Below are 21,722 nucleotides of genomic sequence, written 5' to 3'. Positions count from 1 at the left end.
TTCCCAGTATAGGTGGGGACGTGATCTTGGCTAATGGGAGAACCTAGGGGTGGCTGTGGTGAATGACCAAGAAATGTTTTCCTTCCTAGAGATGCAAGGTTCCTCCAAAGAGACATCTAAAAGGCGGGAAGAGGCTGGTAGATGACTCCTGGCAAATCTGCCAAAATGCCGAGTTTGCATGGGCCGGGAATCGAACCCGGGCCTCCCGCGTGGCAGGCGAGAATTCTACCACTGAACCACCCATGCAACTGGAGAAGCTCCTTTCAGTGACGTCTCTGATCATGGTGGACGAACAGCGACGCCTCCTAAACTGAAGTCCACACCCGAAATTTGACAGGGCCCTCACTCACCCTACCCTACAAGTCATCCTTCTGGACTTCCTGCTTCCTAAACTTCCCTTCTCTTCCCTTTTCTATTTTCCTCCTCCGTAGGCCATTATCTTTCTTTTCTACTTCCCTTCGTTCTCCCACCCGTCTTTCCTCCCTCTCCCTCCTCCTCTTCTCCCTTCTCCGTCCGTTGTTCTTCTCCTTCCCCCGGCCCTGCTCCTACTCTTCCTCCCGGCTCTCCTACGGCTCCATCAGCTTCTCCCGGGATGTCCCAACATTGCCTAGAAATAAGCATCTGAAGCGCTTTTCTGGGGGAGCTTCCAAAGGCCCGTGGCGGTGTCTCTTCCTCTCTCTCCTCCAGTTTGGTCTTCAGAGCGGCCCCGGTTCTTCCACAAACCCTTCACCCACAGTCAAGGGCGTGGAAGTTGGGCCTAGGAAGGGCAGGGAGTTGGGGAGACGCCATGGCTGTGGATGGGAGGCGGAGGTCCGGGTAGGTGGCTTCCATTCCCTCGCATTGTCCTTTGTCCTTCACCCGGGAAGAGGGGCAGGACGTCAACGATGCAGTGCGATGATGACATACATGTGCGGGAGGGCGCGGCTGCTGTGCTCAGCCATCAGCCTCCCTTTCTCCTCCAGAGCCATGTGGATCCAGTGGTCAGATGTGGACGATCAGGGGGCCTGGAGATCAGGACTGCGCCAGAGAAGAGGCAGTGGCTGGGCCAAGGGACGCAAAAGAGAGATGTCAGAAGTGGGATTCGAACCCACGCCTCCAGGGGAGACTGCGACCTGAACGCAGCGCCTTAGACCGCTCGGCCATCCTGACTCTGCTCCCAAAATCTTCCCCTCCCTCCTCTCTGGAGAACAGCTCCCTCCCTCTCCACCCATTTCATTCTGCTCCTTTCAATTTTTGCCTCTGGCGATCAAGACTAAGAAAGTCCAGCAATCTAGGACTCTCCTGCCACCCACGCTGCGAGCCTCTCGACCGCCTCTCCCTGGCATCACAGGCATCCTGCCCGCCGGGCACAAACGCTTGCACCACAACAAATCACTTTCACTTGATCCGAATGCTCCCTGGCCCTCTTATTCCCCGAATCTGCTCCAAGGGGGATCGCTCACCCCCTTACCTTTGTCTCTTTGGGGACAACGCACAGCTCAGTCCCAAGATCAGCCTTCTAATGCTCCACCAAGCAGGTACACAGGGCCAGCTGGGAGCCAACCCATGATTCTTCGGATATTGGGGGCTGAGGGAAAATGGAGACCTGCTCCCTCCCCGCGTCCTGTATCCTGTGGGAGTGATTCCCGTTGCTAGTGACCCGGACACCCTGCAGTATAGCTGTGCAAGCTTCATTCCTCTCTTTGGGAGGCCCCGGAGGCAAAGCTTAAATTCAAAGGGGCCCAGAAGGTCTGAGGGGGTTTCCACCTGTCCGTCAAGTGTGGGAGGAAAGCATTCCCAAGTTAACGCAGGGCTGATCCCTAAGCATGGAGATGGCTACGAACTAGGACTAAATCAACATTTCTTGGGAAGTGAAAATTGTCAGGAGGGAAGAGATGCGCTCAAAGGAGCAGCCTATGCAGTCTCCAAGCATTCAGCGGCTCTACCTAGTCGCCACAGCACAGGCCTGCGAGTCGCCCACCAGCCTCCTGGAGCAGCACCCTCATAACACCCCTCTTTCTCACACACAGCTCCTCTCCCCCTTACTTGGATCCCCTCCTATTAAGGCGGCATCCACTCTTCCCCCCCCCCCCCACTTCATCTACCCCCAGAATCTCCTTGATTCATAGTGACTGCTACTATCATAAAAGATAAAAGAGGAAGATGGCTTTGCACTGGTGTCTTTGAAGGTGGTTCTGTTTCATGATCAACCTTAATGGACTTGCTCATTCCCTCAGTGAACAATCAGGCACAATTTGGTGCTATCTGTGATGGAGAACACCATCTGTATCCAGAGAAAGACCAAAGACTATTGCCTTTAATTTTAAAAACCTTTGTCTTATTATGTAATTTTGCTCTCTCTTATACTTGATTTTTCTTCCCCAAGGATATGATTTCTCTCTCGTCACATCCAACTGAGATCAATGTACACCACGGAAACAATATAAAGATGAACAGATTGCCTTCTGTGAGGGTGGGGGGAGGGAAGCAAGATTAGGGGGGAAATTTAAAAAAAATGAAAAAAACCCTTCTATTCCAAGACCCTTGGTTTCGTTGGTAATTGATTGAATTTCATTTGTATGCATCCAAAAATGCTCTCCTTAGAAGAAGCTCTCCATAGACTGCTGGAGCCTTTCTGAGAGGTCAGAAACATGGACACACACGCGCAGGAAGGCAATCGATAAGTGGAAGAATTTCTTGTTTTGGAAATCAGTGTCTTTAATTCCGGACAAGAACGGAAGGGCTGGAGGAGAAGGGGCAAAAAGCATAGTGAGTGCGGAAGGGAGCTTGCAGTGTGGATCAAGGTAGAGAGAGTGGTTCCAGACAGGCAGGCAGCAGAGGGAGGGGAGAAGGAAGGGAAGGTGGCATTTTGTCAAAGTCTGAATCTGTGGGACCCACAAAACGGTGCCAGGGAACAGTGAAGTGTGTAGTGAGCTCTATTTGAGTCTGTAAGGGCGCGCTTGCTTACGCCTTCCTCGTTAGTATAGTGGTCAGTATCCCCGCCTGTCACGCGGGAGGCCGGGGTTCGATTCCCCGACGGGGAGGTTCCTTTTCATTTTGCACAAACTTGCTCCAAAGGTGGCTAAAAGACATGCCGGACACCAGTCCGTGACCGTTGCTGGATTTGGTTGCCACAGCTTTGCCCTCCCGAGTACCCCTTTCTGTTGCACTAGGACCCTGCCCGGGTCCTAGCAACCCTGTCTTCACTCCTGCCACGGAGTTCTCTTTTCCTGAGTGTCTGGGGATACCGGCGAGGCCCAACCTGAAGGCCAGATTGCAGAAGATTGTAAGCTAGGCATGGGGATCCTAGCTCCTCGGAGTCAGGGGCTGGGGCTTTGGCATCCAGGGCGGCCCATAGAATTCCTTTGGGGAGGTCCAGCGCACTCCTTTGGGTGGAAGGCGAATAATTGATGGTTTGCGGGGGAGGGTGGGCGGTGTATCGCCCTCGGCTAATACGAATGAGAGAGGATACTCGAAATGGGAGGAGGGCGCACCAGAGAAAGATCCCGGGAGAAACAGCAGGAAGCTTCCAAGGAGCCCTCGTTTGGCGAGTTCCTGAGAAGACACTGAAGGTGACTGGGCTGTCTGTGGTGTTGGAGAGCCTTTGGTGCCCGGCAGGTCTCGGGCTTTGGCCACCGTAGGTGAGACCCGGTCCTTGCTCCGTCTCTGGGACTTGTTCTTGCTTCTTAGGCCCCGGGCCACTGGGGAAAGCTGCCCTACCGGCAAGGTGTGTGCCAACCTCTCTGCGAAAGCCAGACAGCAGAGAATGCATTAACCTGCATTCTCTGCTGCAGCCCTTGCGGGTCTGGGAAGGGGCGGGAACCTGAAGCTAGGCTCAGAGGCTTGGGACCTGCCCAAGAGAGGTGGAGCTGAGCCTGAGCAGCCACAGGGAGGGCAGAAGGGGCCGGAGCCACGTCGGCTCTGTAGGCTGTGGGCAAAAGAGGGCAGCTGTCAAGGAGCCTAGAGGAGTTATGAGCTGGGCACGGGGTCCTGCAGAGCAAACAGGTTAGGGAACAACATCCTCGTGCTGGCCTCGGGGACTCATCAACAAGGGAGCTGCCGAGGACTGCGCAGGGTATGTGCGTTGGTGGTATAGTGGTGAGCATAGCTGCCTTCCAAGCAGTTGACCCGGGTTCGATTCCCGGCCAACGCAAGCTGCCTTTTTCTCTAGTCACATCGCTGACCTTTATACCGCAGGCATGAAGGATTCTCCTGTGCCCGCCGCCCCCCCCCCCCCCCCCCCCCCCCCCCCCCGTGGCATCTTTCCTGTTGTCAGGATACTGAGTCTCCATCCTCTAAGTCCACCTCCATTCGCTTCCCTTCAAAGCAAATGAACAAAAACAGTGTCTCAAATGGACAAGGTGAGCAATTGTTACGTGGAGCTTCTCTTGTTCTTCCGAAGGCAACTGGGGCGGGGGGGGGGGGGGGGGGGGGGGGGGGGGGGGGGGGATAGCATTTAGTAGTATGACTGGAGCATAGGAAAGGAGCCGTTTTTTCAGGCAGAATAGGTGGCTAATAACAGTGGAAGGAACAAGGGAGAATGGTCTAGGGATGAAGAGTACAAACGAGCCCCAGTATATCAGTAGAGAAGCCCGAGGAAGTTGTGTCAGGGACAGAGAAGGGAGAGAAGGCGGATGTGTTCTCCCTGGTGGTCTAGTGGTTAGGATTCGGCGCTTTCACCGCCGCGGCCCGGGTTCGATTCCCGGTCAGGGAAGATAGTTTTTCACGCCATTTACCAACAGTTTACCACCAATTTGATCACGTCGGTTCTTTCCGGCTCTCTTTCTTTCTTGTTCCTTGCTGCAAGTGTTGTAGGTGCTCTGACTCAATTGCTTCATTTCCCTTGGCTGACTAGCCTAGAGCTGAGTGAGGAAACAAAAAGTCAGAGAAGAAAACCATGCATTTACCCGGCTACCAAACAACTACGAAGAAGAAAGTGCAAGGCGAAGCGGAACAGGTGACTAAACAAATAACTTTTGCCAGAAGCCTGGTCCTTTAGGTGCCAAGGAAAAGTATCTATGTCCCCCAGATTTATTTCTCTGTCCTTCTCAGGATAGGTGGAGGCAGGAGCTTGGTGTGGCTAGGGCTAACGGGAAAACCTGGGGATGGTTGTGATGATCAAGAAATGCATTCTTCCTAGGAAAGCAAGCCTGCTCTAGAGAGGTATGCAAACGGCGGGAAGGGGCTGGTAGACAACTCCTGAGAAAGCTTGTCTGCCAAAAAGGTACCTTTGCATGGGCCGGGAATCGAACCCGGGCCTCCCGCGTGGCAGGAGAGAATTCTACCACTGAACCACCCTTGCAACTAGAGTCAAACTTTTCAGTGACATCTCTGATCTTTGTGGCTTATCAGAGGTTATGTCACGCACCTGCATGTCATATGTGTCACGTGTTTACCCTTAGCTATGACATCCCTTTTGACTTACTCCTTATTTCTCCTAAGCTTCCCTCTTCTTTTAGTATTTTTCCTCCTATATACGCCATTCTCTTCTTTTTCTCTTACCCATCCTTCCTCCTCTCTCCATTCTCTCCTCCACTCTTCCTTTTTCACGTCCTCCTCCCCTTCTTCCTGGTTCTCCTACTGTTACTACATCACCTTCTCCCAGAAAGCCTCAACATTGTCTTGAAATAAGTTCTGAAGCGATTTTGTTGGGGAGTTTCTCTTCCTCTCTTTCCTCCAGTTTGGTCTTCAGACGGACCAGGGTTCCTCCACAAACCCTTCACCATCGATCGTGCACACGGAGGCGTCCTAGGAAGGGCAGTGAGATGGGGAGAAGCGATGGATGTTGATGGAGCCAGAGGCCTCGGGCAAATCGTTCTCTTTCTTTCGCGTGGATTGTTGTCCTTCATTCGGGAAGAACAGCAGGACATCAAAGGGTAATGCGATGAGATAGGCGTTATTTGGATTGGAGGGAGGGGTTACTGTGTTAAGACCCCAGCCTCACTTTCTCCTCCAGAGCCATCTGGATCCAATAGGCAGATGTAGATCGTCAGGAAGTCTGGAGATCAGGACACAGTTGAGGTAGCGGCTGGTCCGAGGAACACAAAAGGGAGATGTCAGAAGTGGGATTCGAACACACGCCTCCAGGGGAAACTCCGACCTCAACGCAGCGCCTTAGACCGCTCGGCCATCCTGACTTTACTCAAGACTTCCCCCTCCCTCCTCTCTGGTGAAAATCGTAGCAAAACGACTATGTGTCCATTCTGCTCCTTTATTTCACTCAGCTCCTTGCAGCTCCTCTAACTTCTCCCTCTGGCATGGCAATCAATATTAACTCCACCTGTCTAGAATTATAGCCTGCCTCACGCGCTTTGAGTCTTCTGGATCAACTCTCTCCGCAGTCACAGAAGTCGTGAGGAGGCTGGCGGAGGCAGGACCCCGAAGGCTCTCACCACAAGAAACCCCTTTCACTTAACCCGACCTAACCTGTGCCGCTTATTCCCCGAATCGTCGGTTTCCTGACCTTCTCCAAGGGGTGGCCCAATCCCTTACCCTTGTCTCTTTGGGGGAAATGCGCATCTCAACCCAAGACCATTCTTCCAGGGCCCCCGTTTCTCCATCTAGCAGGTTCGCAGCATCAGCAGAAGCCAATGGTTCACTGGACACTTGGAACCGAGGATACAAGTGGAGAGTGGCTCAAAGAAGGGGAAAAAATGGAGACTTGTTCCCTAAATGGGTCAATTCTCCTTTAAGGATGATTTCCGTTGTCAGTGACCCAATTACACTGGACATCATATCTACTGGGAGAACTGCGAGGCAAAGCTTAAATCCCGAGAGGCCTAGGTCTGAGACGATTTCCACCTGATGATCAAGTCTTGGGGGAGACCATTCCAAAGTAAACCGAGGCTGATAGGTAACAGTGGAGTTGGCTACGAACTGGGATGAGTTCAACATTTCAAGGGAAATGAACATTGTCAGGGCTCAAAGAAGCAGCCAATTTAGTCTAAGCATTCAGCAGCTCTGCCTGGTCGCTATAACAAGGGTCTAGCCATCGCCCACCAACCTCCTGGCCCAGCTCCCCCTCAGCACTCCTCTTTCTCACCACAGCTTCTCTCGGGCCTCCAAGTCTTCTAGAATGTGGTTAACTTTTTTTTAATCGCATTAAAAGTGTACTTCAGGAACATTGATTCGTGGTCAGGTTACTGAATATCATTTTATGCATTCAAAAATACTCTCTCGAGAAGAAGCTTTCCACAGGCTGCTGGAGATTTTCAGATACACGGACATACACACGCAGTAATTGCTAAACAGAAGAATTCTTTTTTTTGGGGGGGGGGGCGAAATCAGTCTTTAATTTTGGAAAAGGACAAATGAACTGAAAGACAATCAATGGCTGCGGAAGGTAACTTGCGCGGTGGACCAAGGGAGCTAGAGAGGTTTCAGGCAGGCAGTAGAGGGAGGGAATAAGGAAGGGACCCTTGTATTCTGTCAGTCTGAATCAGTGGAACCTAAAAAACCGTACATAGGTGACTAATAGAGTAATGAGCTGTATATATTCAGTGCTATTTGCGTCTATAAGGGAAAAATTGTCATCTTTCCTCGTTAGTATAGTGGTCAGTATCCCCGCCTGTCACGCGGGAGGCCGGGGTTCGATTCCCCGACGGGGAGCATTTATTTACTTTTGCATAAGTCACCAGTCTTGTTCCCTCCCTCTCCTCCGCAACTAGTCTCTCCAAACACAACATAAACTTTAGAGACAGCTTGATGCCACCTTCTTCTTCCTCTTAACCAAACACGAGCTCCTTAGCAACCTTCCTGCTGTCTCATCGGTGATCTCACTCGTAGACCCTCCTCTCATCTCAGGTGTCCAAGGTGCTCTCCGGCTCTCATTCATTGTAGCCGAGGTAGAGAAGTCTCCCTCTTGAGCCACCAATCCTTCCCCTTCCTCCCAAAAAGAAGCACCAAGCTAGAACCAGGGAGAAATTCTGGATCTCCCCAGAGGAATTCTTAGGGTCTCTCACATCAGTCCTGCCTCAGCTGGAGATAGAACCGGGACTGTCAAGGCCCGGTGACCCAACCCCTGAACCCAAGGACCTGCAAAGCCAATGCCCAGTTTACAATCTGTGCTCTGGTTGGTCCTAGCCTGCATCCCCAGCCACTCAGTCCTATGCACTCGAAAACAGCAGAACTCAGTCACAAGAGAACTCTATGGCAGGGGTGAGGGGAGAGTCTCTAGGCCACGGGCAGGTTTGTAGAGGATTGGAGGGAGGCAAAAGCTGTGCCAACCAAATCCAGCAAAGGTCTCTGAGTGGTCTCCGGCTGGTCTTGGGCTTTGGCCACAACAGAAAAGATCTCATACTTTCTCTGTCCCTGGGACATGGTTCTTCCTCCTTACCCTCTCGGATCCCATGGAAAGTTGCCCTACCCGCAAGGTGTGTGCCAACCTCTTTGGGAATACCACACCACTGGTTTAGCTATAGCATTCTCTGCTGCAGCCAAGAAACTTTGGCAGGTTTGGTAAGGGGCGGGAACCTGAAGCAAGGAGCAGAGGCTTGGGACCTAATCAAGAGAGGTGGAGCTGAGCTGGGGCAGCAACAGGCTGCCAGAAGGGGCAGGAGCCACGTTGGCTCAGAAGGCTGTGGGCAAAGGAGGGCAGCTGTCAAGGAACCCAAAGGAGTTGTGAGCTGGGCTCGAGTCCTGTAGAGCAAACAAGCTAGGAAGTAGTATCCTCGTGCTGGCCTCCTCTGGTGAGCCAGCAAGGCACTGCCAGAGTTCTCACATATGGCCAGAGTCACAGGAGAAAAGTGAGTGTGTTGGTGGTATAGTGGTGAGCATAGCTGCCTTCCAAGCAGTTGACCCGGGCTCGATTCCCGGCCAACGCAGCTTTTTATTCTGCCTTCTCTAGCTATATCGTTGAGCCCTATACTCCTGTGCCCAGGCCTCATTACGCATCTCTTAGGGGCCCTCTGGCCATATTCCCCAACCCAGATGTAGGAGTCAGCTTCTGTGTGCCCTGAATCTTCCCTGTTGGCAGGGGGGATGGGGATACTGAGTCTCGATCCTTAAAGTCCACCTCAAATCGCTTCACTTCGCATGGGTTAAACAACAACAGAGTGTCTGAAAGGGGCAAGGTTCGGTCCTTTTTCAGTTCAGTTGGACTCTCCGGATCACATTTGGGATTTCCTTGGCAAATATACTGGAGTGGCTTGCATTTTCTCTACGTCATGACCTTAGAGTGCTGTGGACAAAGAGAAAAGATCCCCCACTTATACCCCATAGGAGCTATTATTCTGGAGGGGACCACGGAGATCCAACTGAAGTCAGATCTGTCCATCTTTTGGTATTCCCGTGCATCTTCTCCAGTAAAATTTAGACAGAGGTTCTGATGCAGAGACCAATCATCAGTCATAAACATCAGCCTAGTTTTAGGTGATGAGGTCCTGCGCTGGGGTGAAAACTATGTCTGAAAACAGGGTAAAAGGGGAGAAATTTTAGCAAGGTAGAAGAACTAGATTCAACAATGATTGGCTGTAAGGGATGAGGTAAATTGGGGTAAGGGAAAGTGAATAGTTTAAGATGACACAGCTTACCAGCCTCGAAGCCAAGGGTATATTGATGGTATCCTGTCCAATAAGAAAAAGAAGAGAATGTGAGGGGGGAAAGTGGTGAGTTTAAGATATCTAAAAGACAGGTGGATATGAAACCTGGAGGTCAGATGCTGTATAAGGAAATCTGAGTCAGCAACACAGAGAAGCTACGCTAAGTAAGCCCCACCCGTCCTGCATTCCTGGAGGTTTGAAAAATGGAACTGGACAGTTGACTTTGCCTCAGGTCTTCAACTCCGCCCCCCCCCACACACACACACCTAAGTTTATCTAGAAAATTGAAGGATCTTCAGAAAGAAGACAGGCAAGACAATAAGGAGGGTTTGGAGAGGGATTTTCTCACACTTGAGCACTTCCAAGAGTTTGAAATTCTCTCCTTCTGAGGTTCAGAACCAACCAAAGTCAATCTGAGTTCCCCCTGGCAAATTACAAAAGAAAAGAAATAGACAGTCAGAGCAAAGTCAAATGAATTGTTACTTAACCAAAGGAAGAGAAGAAAGAGGCCATGCAAGGCGTCCAGGTATCTGAAGAGACCCATCAGAGAGAAAAGCATGAAACAAAACTAAGGGGCAGATGATGAGACCCTACTCATGAAAAAAAGAAGGGAGAGGTTGGGGACCGAGAAAAATAGAGTAGGTAAAAATTCGGGATTTGAATTCTTACTGTGTAACTTTGTTCATGCCAGGCAGCACCGAGTGATAGTATTTAGGGGAATGACGGGGATGTAGGAAAGGAGCAGTTTTTTTCAGGTGGGATTGGTTGATATTAACAGTGGAAAGAACAAGTGAGAATAGTTTAAGGAAGAATAAAAATACTTCAAATATATCAGCAGAGAAGACTGAGAAAAATGTGTCAGGGAAGGAGAAGGTAAGAGTGCTGTTGTCTTTTCCTTGGTGGTCTAGTGCTTAGGATTCGATTTTCTCACCACCGCGGCACGGGTTCAATTCCCGGCCAGGGAACAACATTTTACGCCATTCACCAACAGGTTACCACCAATTCGACCATCAGTTCTTTCCGGCTCGTTTGCTTACTTGTTCCTAGCTGCAAGTGGCTGTTGGTCCCTTCTTCAATTTCTTCATTTTCCCCTGGCTGAATGAGGAAAAAAAAGTTGGGGGAAGAGAAAGAAGTGGGAGTCTCAACCATGTATTTACCCGACTGGCAAACAGCTGAGAGGAATGTGCCAGGAGACGCGGAAGAGATGGTCAGAAGCCTGGTCCTTTAGGTGCCAAGGAAGGAGATCTTTCCCGGCTGTCCAAGTCCCGAAGAACAACAGATTTCTCTGACCTTCTCAAGATAGGAGAGCTGCGGGACATGGTGTAACTAGGGCTAATGGGAGAGCCTGGGGAGGATGGCAGTGACCAGGTAATGTAAGAGGCTGGCTGAGGACTCCTGAGAGATTCCCGGGCCTCCCGCGTGGCAGGCGAGAATTCTACCACTGAACCACCCATGCAACTGGAGAAGCTCCATTCAGTGACGTCTCTGATCATGGTGGACGAACAGCGACGCCTCCTAAACTGAAGTCCACACCCGAAATTTGACAGGGCCCTCACTCACCCTACCCTACAAGTCATCCTTCTGGACTTCCTGCTTCCTAAACTTCCCTTCTCTCCTTCTAATTGCTGGTTATGATTTGCGGAAATTGAAGCTGTTGGGCTGTTTAGGATTGTGTGCTGGTTAGGATTATTCACTAATTGAAACTGTTGGGGCTGGTTACAATTATACACTAATTGAATCTGTTGGAGCTGGTTAGGATTGTTCACTAATTGAATCTCCTGGGGCTTGTTAGGATCGTGCGCTAATCGAAGCTATTGGGGTTGGTTAGGATTGTGCACCAATTGAAGCTGTTGGGGCTGGTTAGGATTGTGTACTAATTGAAACTGGGTTGGTTAGGTTTATTTACTAATAATTGAAAGTGTAGGGGCTGTTTAGGATTGTTCACTATTTTAAAATTTTGGGGTTGGTCAGGATTATACAGTAATTGTAACTGTTTGGACTGGTTAGGGTTATACACTAATTGAAACTGTTGTGTGTGGTTGGGAGTATTCACTAATTGAAACTGTTGAGACTGGTTAGGATTATTCACTAATTGAAATTGTGGTGGCTGATTAGGATTATTCACTAACTGAAACTGTGGAGGCTGGTTAGGATCATTCACTACTTGAAGCTGTTGGGGATGGTTAGGATTATTCAGTAATTGTAACTGTTGTAGGTGGTTAGGATTATTCTCTAATTGTAACTGTTGGTGCTCGTTAGGATCATTCACTAATTGTAACAGTTGGGGCTGCTTAGTATTATTTACTAATTGAAGCTGTTGGGGCTGCTTACAATTATTCACTCTTTGAAAGTGTTAGGGTTTGTAAGGATTATTCAGTAATTGAAACTCTTGGGGCTGGTTAGGTTTATTCACTAATTGAAATTTTGGGGCTACTCAGGATTATTCACTAACTGAAACTCTTGGGGCTGGTTAGGATCGTGTGCTAATAACAGCTGTTTCGATTGGTTAGGATTATTCACTAATTGAAACTTTTGGGGCTGGTTAGAACTATTTACTAATTGAAACTGTTGGGGCTGGTTAGGATTCTGCACTAATCACAGCTGTTTGGCCTGGTTAGGATTATTCAGTAATTGAAACTGTTGGGGCTGGTTAGGATTATTTACTAATTGAAACTTTTGGGGCTGGTTAAGATTATTCAGTAATTGAAACTGTTGGGGCTGATTAGGTTTATTCACTAATTGTAACTGCTGGGGCTCGTTAGGATTATTCACGAATTGAAACTGTTAAGGTTAGTTCGGAATATTCACTACATGAAACTGTTCGAGCTGGTTAGGTTTATTCACTAATTGAAACTTTGGGGGCTGGTTAGGATTATTCACTAATTGAACCTGTTGGGGCTGTTTAGGATTGTTTGCTAATAATTGAAACTGTTGGGGCTGATTTGGATTATTCCCTATTTGAAACTGTTGAGGCTTGTTAGGATTATTGCCTAATTGAAGCTTTTGGGGCTTCTTAGGAATATTCACTATTTGAAACTGTTGGGCCTGTTTAGGATTTTTCACTAATTGAAACTTTTGGGGTTGGTTAGGATTATTCGCTAATTGAAATTGTTGGGGCTGCTTAGGTTAATTCACTAATTGAAACTGTTGGCGGCTGGTTAGGATTATTCACTAATAGAAACTATATTGGCTGGTTATGATTATTCACTAACTGAAACTGTTCGGGCTGGTTAGGTTTATTCACTAATTGAAACTGTTTGGGTTGGTTAGGTTTATTTACTAATAATTGAAAGTGTAGGGGCTGTTTAGAATTGTTCACTATTTTAAAATTTTGGGGTTGGTCAGGATTATTCAGTAATTGTAACTGTTTGGACTGGTTAGGCTTATTCACTAATTGAAACTCTTGTGTCTGGTTGGGAGTATTCACTAATTGAAACTGTTGAGGCTGGTTAGGATTATTCACTAATTGAAACTGTTGTAGGTGGTTAGGATTATTCTCTAATTGTAACTGTTGGTGCTCGTTAGGAACATTCACTAAGTGTAAAAGTTGGGGCTGCTTAGTATTATTGACTAATTGAAACTGTTGGGGCTGCTTACAATTATTCACTATTTGAAAGTGTTAGGGTTTGTAAGGATTATTCAGTAATTGAAACTCTTGGGGCTGGTTAGGTTTATTCACTAATTGAAATTTTGGGGCTACTCAGGATTATTTACTAATTGAAGATCTTGGGGCTGGTTAGGATTTTGTGCTAATAACAGCTGTTTGGGTTGGTTAGGATTATTCACTAATTGAAACTTTTGGGGCTGGTTAGAATTATTTACTAATTGAAACTGTTGGGGCTGGTTAGGATTCTGCACTAATCACAGCTGTTGGGCCTGGTTAGGATTATTCACTTATTGAAACTGTTGCGGCTGGTTAGGATTATCCACTAATTGAAACTGGGTTGGTTAGGTTTATTTACTAATAATTGAAAGTGTAGGGGCTGTTTAGGATTGTTCAGTATTTTAAAATTTTGTGGTTGGTCAGGATTATACAGTAATTGTAACCGTTTGGACTGGTTAGGGTTATACACTAATTGAAACTGTTTTGTGTGGTTGGGAGTATTCACTAATTGAAACTGTTGAGGCTGGTTAGGATTATACACTAATTGAAATTGTGGTGGTTGGTTAGGATTATTCACTAATTGAAACTAGTGGGGACGTTTAGGATTATTCACTAACTGAAACTGTAGAGGCTTGTTAGGATCATTCACTACTTGAAACTGTTGTGGATGGTTAGGATTATTCAGTAATTGTAACTGTTGTAGGTGGTTAGGATTATTCTCTAACTGTAATTGTTCGTGCTCGTTAGGATCATTCACTAATTGTAACAGTTGGGGCTGGTTAGTATTATTCACTAATTGAAGCTGTGGGGGCTGTTTTGGATTATTCACTGTTTGAAAGTGTTAGGGTTTGTTAGGATTATTCAGTAATTGAAACTGTTGGAGCTGGTTAGGTTTATTCACTAATTGATAATTTTGGGGTTAGTCAGGATTATTCACTAATTGAATCTCTTGGGGCTGGTTAGGATTGTGTGCTAATCACAGCTGGTTTGGCTGGTTAGGATTGTTCATTAATTGAAACTGTTGGGGCTGGTTAGAATTATTTACTAATTGAAACTGTTGGGGCTTGTCAGGATTCTTCACTAATCACAACTGTTGGGGCTGGTTAGGATTATGCTCTAATAGAAATGGTTGGGGATGGTTAGCATTATTCCATAATTGACAAAGTTGGGGCTGGTTTGGATTGTTCACTAAATGAACCTGTTGGGGATGGTTAGGATTTGTGCACGAATTTAATCTTTTGGGACTGATCAGGATTATTCGCTAATAATTTAAACTGATGGGTGTGCTTAGGATTATTAACGCATTGAAACTGTTGGGGCTGGTCAGGATTCTGCACTAATCAGAGCTGTTAGGGCTGGTTAGGATTATTCAGTAAGTGAAACTTTTAGGGCTGGTTCAGATTATTCATTAATTAGAGCTGTTGGGGCTGGTTAAGGTTATTCACTAATTGAAACTGTTTGGGGCTGTTTAGGATTATTTACTAATTGCAACTATTGTGGCTGATTAGGATTATTCGGTAATAATTGAAATTTTTGGGGCTGGTTTGTATTATTCACTAATTGAACCTGTTGGGGGAGGTTAGGATTATTCACTAATTGAAACTTTTGGGGATCGTTAGGATTATTGACTAATTGAAACTGTTGGGGCTCGTAAGGAGCATTCATTAATTGTAACAGTTTGGGCTGGTTAGGATTATTCCCAAATTGAAACTGTTGGGCCTGTTAGGATTATTCACTAATTGAAACTGTTAGGCCTGTTAAGGATTATTCACTAACTGAAACTGTTGGGGGTCGTTAGGATTATCCACTAATTGAAACTGGGTTGGTTAGGTTTATTTACTAATAATTGAAAGTGTAGGGGCTGTTTAGGATTGTTCAGTATTTTAAAATTTTGGGGTTGGTCAGGATTATACAGTAATTGTAACTGTTTGGACTGGTTAGGGTTATACACTAATTGAAACTGTTGTGTGTGGTTGGGAGTATTCACTAATTGAAACTGTTGAGGCTGGTTAGGATTATTCACTAATAGAAATTGTGGTGGCTGGTTAGGATTATTCACTAATTGAAACTAGTGGGGACGTTTAGGATTATTCACATACTGAAACTGTGGAGGCTGGTTAGGATCATACACTACTTGAAGCTGTTGGGGATGGTTAGGATTATTCAGTAATTGTAACTGTTGTAGGTGGTTAGGATTATTCTCTAATTGTAACTGTTGGTGCTCGTTAGGATCATTCACTAATTGTAACAGTTGGGGCTGCTTAGTATTATTTACTAATTGAAGCTGTTGGGGCTGCTTACAATTATTCACTATTTGAAAGTGTTAGGGTTTGTTAGGATTATTCAATAATTGAAACTCTTGGGGCAGGTTAGGTTTATTCACTAATTGAAATTTTGGGGCTACTCAGGATTATTCACTAATTGAAACTCTTGGGGCTGGGTAGAATTATTTACTAATTGAAACTGTTGGGGCTAGTTAGGATTATTTACTAATTGAAAGTTTTGGGGCTGGTTAGGATTATTCAGTAATTGAAACTGTTGGGGCTGATTAGGTTTATTCACTAATTGCAACTGCTGGGGCTCATTAGGATTATTCACGAATTGAAACTGTTAAGGTTGGTTCGGAATATTCACTACATGAAACTGTTCGAGCTGGTTAGGTTTATTCACTAATTGAAACTTTTGGGGCTGGTTAGGATTATTCACTAATTGAACCTGTTGGGGCTGTTTAGGATTGTTTGCTAATAATTGAAAATGTTGGGGCTGATTTGGATTATTCCCTATTTGAAACTGTTGAGTCTTGTTAGGATTATTGCCTAATTGAAGCTTTTGGGGCTTCTTAGGAATATTCACTATTTGAAACTGTTGGGCCTGTTTAGGATTTTTCACTAATTGAAACTGTTGGGGTTGGTTAGGATTATTCGCTAATTGAAATTGTTGGGGCTGGTTATGTTTATACACTAATTGAAACTGTTGGCGGCTGGTTAGGATTATTCACTAATAGAAACTATCGTGACTGGTTATGATTATTCACTAACTGAAACTGTTGGGGCTGGTTAGGATTATCCACTAATTGAAACTGGATTGGTTAGGTTTATTTACTAATAATTGAAAGTGTAGGGGCTGTTTAGGATTGTTCACTATTTTAAAATTTTGGGGTTGGTCAGGATTATAAAGTAATTGTAACTGTTTGGACTGGTTAGGGTTATACACTAATTGAAACTGTTGTGTGTGGTTGGGAGTATTCACTAATTGAAACTGTTGAGGCTGGTTAGGTTTATTCACTAATTGAAATTGTGGTGGCTGGTTAGGATTATTCACTAATTGAAACTAGTGGGGACGTTTAGGATTATTCACTAACTGAAACTCTGGATGCTGGTTAGGATCATTCACTACTTGAAACTGTTGGGGATGGTTAGGAGTATTCAGTAATTGTAACTGTTGTAGGTGGTTAGGATTATTCTCTAATTGTAACTGTTGGTGCTCGTTAGGATCATTCACTAATTGTAACAGTTGGGGCTGCTTAGTATTATTTACTAATTGAAGCTGTTGGGGCTGCTTACAATTATTCTCTATTTGAAAGTGTTACGGTTTGTAAGGATTATTCAGTAATTGAAACTCTTGGGGCTGGTTAGGATTGTGTGCTAATAACAGCTGTTTGGGTTGGTTAGGATTATTCACTAATTGAAACTGTTTGGGCTGGTTAGGATTATTTACTAATTGAAACGTTTGGGGCTGGTTAGGATTATTCAGTAATTGAAACTGTTGTGGCTGATTACGTTTATTCACTAATTGTAACTGCTGGGGCTCTTTAGTATTATTCACGAATTGAAACTGTTAAGGTTGGTTCGGAATATTCACTACATGAAACTGTTCGAGCTGGTTAGGTTTATTCACTAATTGAAACTTTTGGGGCTGGTTAGGATTATTCACTAATTGAACCTGTTGGGGCTGTTTAGGATTGTTTGCTAATAATTGAAACTGTTGGGGCTGATTTGGATTATTCCCTATTTGAAACTGTTGAGGCTTGTTAGGATTATTGCCTAATTGAAGCTTTTGGGGCTTCTTAGGAATATTCACTATTTGAAACTGTTGGGCCTGTTTAGGATTTTTCACTAATTGAAACTGTTGGGGTTGGTTAGGATTATTCGCTAATTGAAATTGTTGGGGCTGGTTGGGTTTATTCACTAATTGAAACTGTTGGCGACTGGTTAGGATTATTCACTAATAGAAACTATTGTGGCTGGTTATGATTATTCACTAACTGAAACTGTTGGGGCTGGTTAGGATTATTCACTAATTGAAACTGTTTGGGTTGTTCAGGTTTATTTCTAATAATTGAAAGTGTAGGGGCCGTTTAGAATTGTTCACTATTTTAAAATTTTGGGGTTGGTCAGGATTATTCAGTAATTGTAACTGTTTGGACTGGTTAGGCTTATTCACTAATTGAAACTCTTGTGTCTGGTTGGGAGTATTCACTAATTGAAACTGTTGAGGCTGGTTAGGATTATTCACTAATTGAAACTGTTGTAGGTGGTTAGGATTATTCTCTAATTGTAACTGTTGGGGCTTGTTAGGATCATTCATTAACTGTAACAGTTGGGGCTGCTTAGTATTATGGACTAATTGAAGCTGTTGGGGCTGCTTACAATTATTCACTATTTGAAAGTGTTAGGGTTTGTTAGGATTATTCAGTAATTGAAACTCTTGGGGCTGGTTAGGTTTATTCACTAATTGAAATTTTGGGGCTACTCAGGATTATTCACTAATTGAAACTCTTGGGGCTGGTTAGGATTGTGTGCTAATCACAGCTGTTTGGGTTGGTTAGGATTATTCACTAATTGAAAATTTTGGGGCTGTTTAAAATTATTTACTAATTGAAACTGTTGGGGCTGGTCAGGATTCTGCACTAATCACAGCTGTTGGGCCTGGTTAGGATTATTTACTAATTGAAGCTGTTGGGGCTGCTTACAATTATTCATTATTTGAAAGTGTTAGGGTTTGTAAGGATTATTCAGTAATTGAAACTCTTGGGGCTGGTTAGGTTTATTCACTAATTGAAATTTTGGGGCTACTCAGGATTATTCACTAATTGAAACTCTTGGGGCTGGTTAGGATTGTGTGCTAATCACAGCTTTTTGGGTTGGTTAGGATTATTCACTAATTGAAACTTTTGGGGCTGGTTAGAATTATTTACTAATTGAAACTGTTGGGGCTGGTTAGGATTCCGCACTAATCACAGCTGTTGGGCCTGGTTAGGATTATTCACTAATTGAAACTGTTGGGGCTGGTTAGGATTATCCACTAATTGAAACTGGGTTGGTTAGGTTTATTTACTAATAATTGAAAGTGTAGGGGCTGTTTAGGATTGTTCACTATTTTAAAATTTTGGGGTTGGTCAGGATTATACAGTAATTGTAACTGTTTGGACTGGTTAGGGTTATACACTAATTGAAACTGTTGTGTGTGGTTGGGAGTATTCACTAATCAAACTGTTGAGGCTGGTTAGGATTATTCACTAATTGAAATTGTGGTGGCTGGTTAGGATTATTCACTAATTGAAACTAGTGGGGACGTTTAGGATTATTCACTAACTGAAACTGTGGAGGCTGGTTAGGATCATTCACTACTTGAAACTGTTGGGGATGGTTAGGATTATTCAGTAATTGTAACTGTTGTAGGTGGTTAGGATTATTTTCTAATTATAACTGTTGGTGCTCGTTAGGATCATTCACTAATTGTAACAGTTGGGGCTGCTTAGTATTATTTACTAATTGAAGCTGTTGGGGCTGCTTACAATTATTCACTATTTGAAAGTGTTAGGGTTTGTAAGGATTATTCAGTAATTGAAACTCTTGGGGCTGGTTAGGATTGTGTGCTAATAACAGCTGTTTGGGTTGGTTAGGATTATTCACTAATTGAAACTTTTGGGGCTGGTTAGGATTATTTACTAATTGAAACTGTTGGGGCTGGTTAGGATAATTCAGTAATTGAAACTGTTGTGGCTGTTTACGTTTATTCACTAATTGTAACTGGTGGGGCTCTTTAGTATTATTCACGAATTGAAACTGTTAAGGTTGGTTCGGAATATTCACTACATGAAACTGTTCGAGCTGGTTAGGTTTATTCACTAATTGAAACTGTTGGGGCTGGTTAGGATTCGGCACAAATCACAGCTGTTGGGCCTGGTTAGGATTATTCACTAATTGAAACTAGTGGGGACGTTTAGGATTATTCACTAACTGAAACTGTGGAGGCTGGTTAGGATCATTCACTACTTGAAGCTGTTGGGGATGGTTAGGATTATTCAGTAATTGTAACTGTTGTAGGTGGTTAGGATTATTCTCTAATTGTAACTGTTGGTGCTCGTTAGGATCATTCACTAATTGTAACAGTTGGGGCTGGTTAGTATTATTCACTAATTGAAGCTGTTGGGGCTGGTTAGGATTATTCACTATTTGAAAGTGTTAGGGTTTGTTAGGATTATTCAGTAATTGAAACTCTTGGGACTGGTTAGGTTTATTCACTAATTGAAATTTTGTGGCTACTCAGGATTATTCACTAATTGAAACTCTTGTGGCTGGTTAGGATTGTGTGCTAATCACAGCTGTTTGGGTTGGTTAGGATTATTCAGTAATTGGAACTGTTGGGGCTGGTTAGATTTATTTACTAATTGAAACTGTTGGGGCTGGTCAGGATTCTGCACTAATCACAGCTGTTGGGCCTGGTTAGGATTATTCACTAATTGAAACTGTTGGGAAGGTTTAGGATTATTCACTAATTGAAACTGTTAGGGCTGGTTAGGATTATTTACTAATTGAAACTTTTGGGGCTGGTTAGGATTATTCAGTAATTGAACCTGTTGGGTCTGTTTAGCAGTATTTATTAATTGAAACTGTTAGGGCTGGTTCAGATTATTCATTAATTAGAGCTGTTGGGGCTGGTTAGGATTGTGCGCTAGTAGAAAAGGTTGGGGATGGTTAGCACTTTTCACTAATTGAAACTGTTGGTGCTAGATAGGGTTAGTCGGTAATAACTGAAACATTTGAGGCTGGTGAAGATTATTCACTAATTGAATGTATTGGCGCTGGTTAGCATTATTCCATAATTGAAACTGTTGGGCCTGTTAGGATTATTCACTAAATGAAACTGTTAGGCCTGGTAAGGATTATTCACTAATTGAAACTGTTGGGGGTGGTTAGCATTTTTCGGTAATAATTGAAATTTTGGGTGCTGGTTAAGATTATTCACTAATTGAAACTGTTGGGGGAGGTTAGGATTATTCACTAATTGAAACTGTGGTGGCTGGTTAGGATTATTCACTAATTAAAACTGTTGCACCTGTTTAGGATTATTCACTAATTGAAACTGTTGTGTCTGTTTAGAAGTATTCACTAATTGAAACTGTTGTGGCTACTCAGGATCACTCACTAATTGAACCTGTTGCAGCTGGTTAGGATTATTCACTATTTGAAACTATTTGGGTTGGTTAGAATTAATTGTTAATAATTGAAACTGTTGGGGCTGGTTAGGATTATTCCGTATTTGAAACTGTTGAGGCTTGTTAGGATTATTCTCTAATTGAATCTTTTGGGGCTTCTTAGGAATATTCACTATTTGAAACTGTTGGGGCTGATTAGGTTTATTCACTAATTGTAACTGCTGGGGCTCCTTAGGATTATTTAGGAATTGAAACTGTTAGGGTTGGTTGGGAATATTCACTACATGAAACTGTTCGAGCTGGTTATGTTTATTCACTAATTGAAAGTGTTGGGGCGAGTCAGGATTTTTCACTAATTGAAACTGTTGTGGCTGGTTAGGATTATTCACTAATTGAATTTGTTGGGGCTGGTTAGTATTATTCGGTAATAATTGAAACTGTTGGGCCTGGTTAGGTGTATTCACTATTTGAAACTGTTGAGGCTTGTTTGTATTATTGCCTAATTGAAGCTTTTGGGGCTTCTTAGGAATATTCACTATTTGAAACTGTTGGGCCTGTTTAGGATTTTTCACTAATTGAAACTGTTGGGGTTGGTTAGGATTATTTGCTAATTGAAATTGTTGGGGCTGGTTAGGTTTAATCACTAATTGAAACTGTTGGCGGCTGGTTAGGATTATTCAGTAATAGAAACTATTGTGACTGGTTATGATTATTCACTAACTGAAACTGTTTGGGCTGGTTAGGATTATTCACTAATTGAAACAGTTTGGGTTGGTTAGGATTATTTACTAATAATTGAAAGTGTAGGGGCTGTTTAGGATTGTTCACTATTTTAAAATTTTGGGGTTGGTCAGGATTATTCAGTAATTGTAACTGTTTGGACTGGTTAGGGTTATTCACTAATTGAAACTGTTGTGCCTGGTTGGGAGTATTCACTAATTGAAACTGTTGAGGCTGGTTAGGATTATTCACTAATTGAAATTGTGGTGGCTGGTTAGGATTATTCACTAATTGAAACTGTTGGGGCTGTTTAGGATTGTTTGCTAATAATTGAAACTGTTCGGGCTGGTTTGGATTATTCCCTATTTGAAACTGTTGAGGCTTGTTAGTATTATTGCCTAATTGAAGCTTTTGGGGCTTCTTAGGAATATTCACTATT

At 44.3% G+C, this 21,722-nt stretch overlaps 9 non-coding genes across 9 annotated transcripts; 5 read left to right on the top strand and 4 right to left on the bottom strand.

Annotated features, from left to right (window-relative positions):
- Positions 1–175: 175 nt before the first annotated feature.
- On the bottom strand, positions 176–246 carry TRNAG-GCC (transfer RNA glycine (anticodon GCC)). Its single transcript has one exon. It is a non-coding gene; the product is annotated as a tRNA-Gly (tRNA).
- An 820-nt stretch (positions 247–1,066) lies between these two features.
- TRNAL-CAG (transfer RNA leucine (anticodon CAG)) lies at positions 1,067–1,149 on the bottom strand. The gene has a single exon. It is a non-coding gene; the product is annotated as a tRNA-Leu (tRNA).
- A 1,802-nt stretch (positions 1,150–2,951) lies between these two features.
- On the top strand, positions 2,952–3,023 carry TRNAD-GUC (transfer RNA aspartic acid (anticodon GUC)). Its single transcript has one exon. It is a non-coding gene; the product is annotated as a tRNA-Asp (tRNA).
- A 1,037-nt stretch (positions 3,024–4,060) lies between these two features.
- Positions 4,061–4,132, top strand: TRNAG-UCC (transfer RNA glycine (anticodon UCC)). The gene has a single exon. It is a non-coding gene; the product is annotated as a tRNA-Gly (tRNA).
- A 489-nt stretch (positions 4,133–4,621) lies between these two features.
- On the top strand, positions 4,622–4,693 carry TRNAE-UUC (transfer RNA glutamic acid (anticodon UUC)). The gene has a single exon. It is a non-coding gene; the product is annotated as a tRNA-Glu (tRNA).
- A 517-nt stretch (positions 4,694–5,210) lies between these two features.
- On the bottom strand, positions 5,211–5,281 carry TRNAG-GCC (transfer RNA glycine (anticodon GCC)). Its single transcript has one exon. It is a non-coding gene; the product is annotated as a tRNA-Gly (tRNA).
- Positions 5,282–6,033: 752 nt separating this feature from the next.
- Positions 6,034–6,116, bottom strand: TRNAL-GAG (transfer RNA leucine (anticodon GAG)). The gene has a single exon. It is a non-coding gene; the product is annotated as a tRNA-Leu (tRNA).
- A 1,399-nt stretch (positions 6,117–7,515) lies between these two features.
- TRNAD-GUC (transfer RNA aspartic acid (anticodon GUC)) lies at positions 7,516–7,587 on the top strand. The gene has a single exon. It is a non-coding gene; the product is annotated as a tRNA-Asp (tRNA).
- Positions 7,588–8,729: 1,142 nt separating this feature from the next.
- Positions 8,730–8,801, top strand: TRNAG-UCC (transfer RNA glycine (anticodon UCC)). The gene has a single exon. It is a non-coding gene; the product is annotated as a tRNA-Gly (tRNA).
- Positions 8,802–21,722: the final 12,921 nt, after the last annotated feature.

Source organism: Macrotis lagotis, chromosome 2, assembly GCF_037893015.1.
Source record: "Macrotis lagotis isolate mMagLag1 chromosome 2, bilby.v1.9.chrom.fasta, whole genome shotgun sequence".
NCBI lineage: Eukaryota > Metazoa > Chordata > Mammalia > Peramelemorphia > Peramelidae > Macrotis > Macrotis lagotis.
This window is presented reverse-complemented; position numbering and strand designations above follow the sequence as displayed.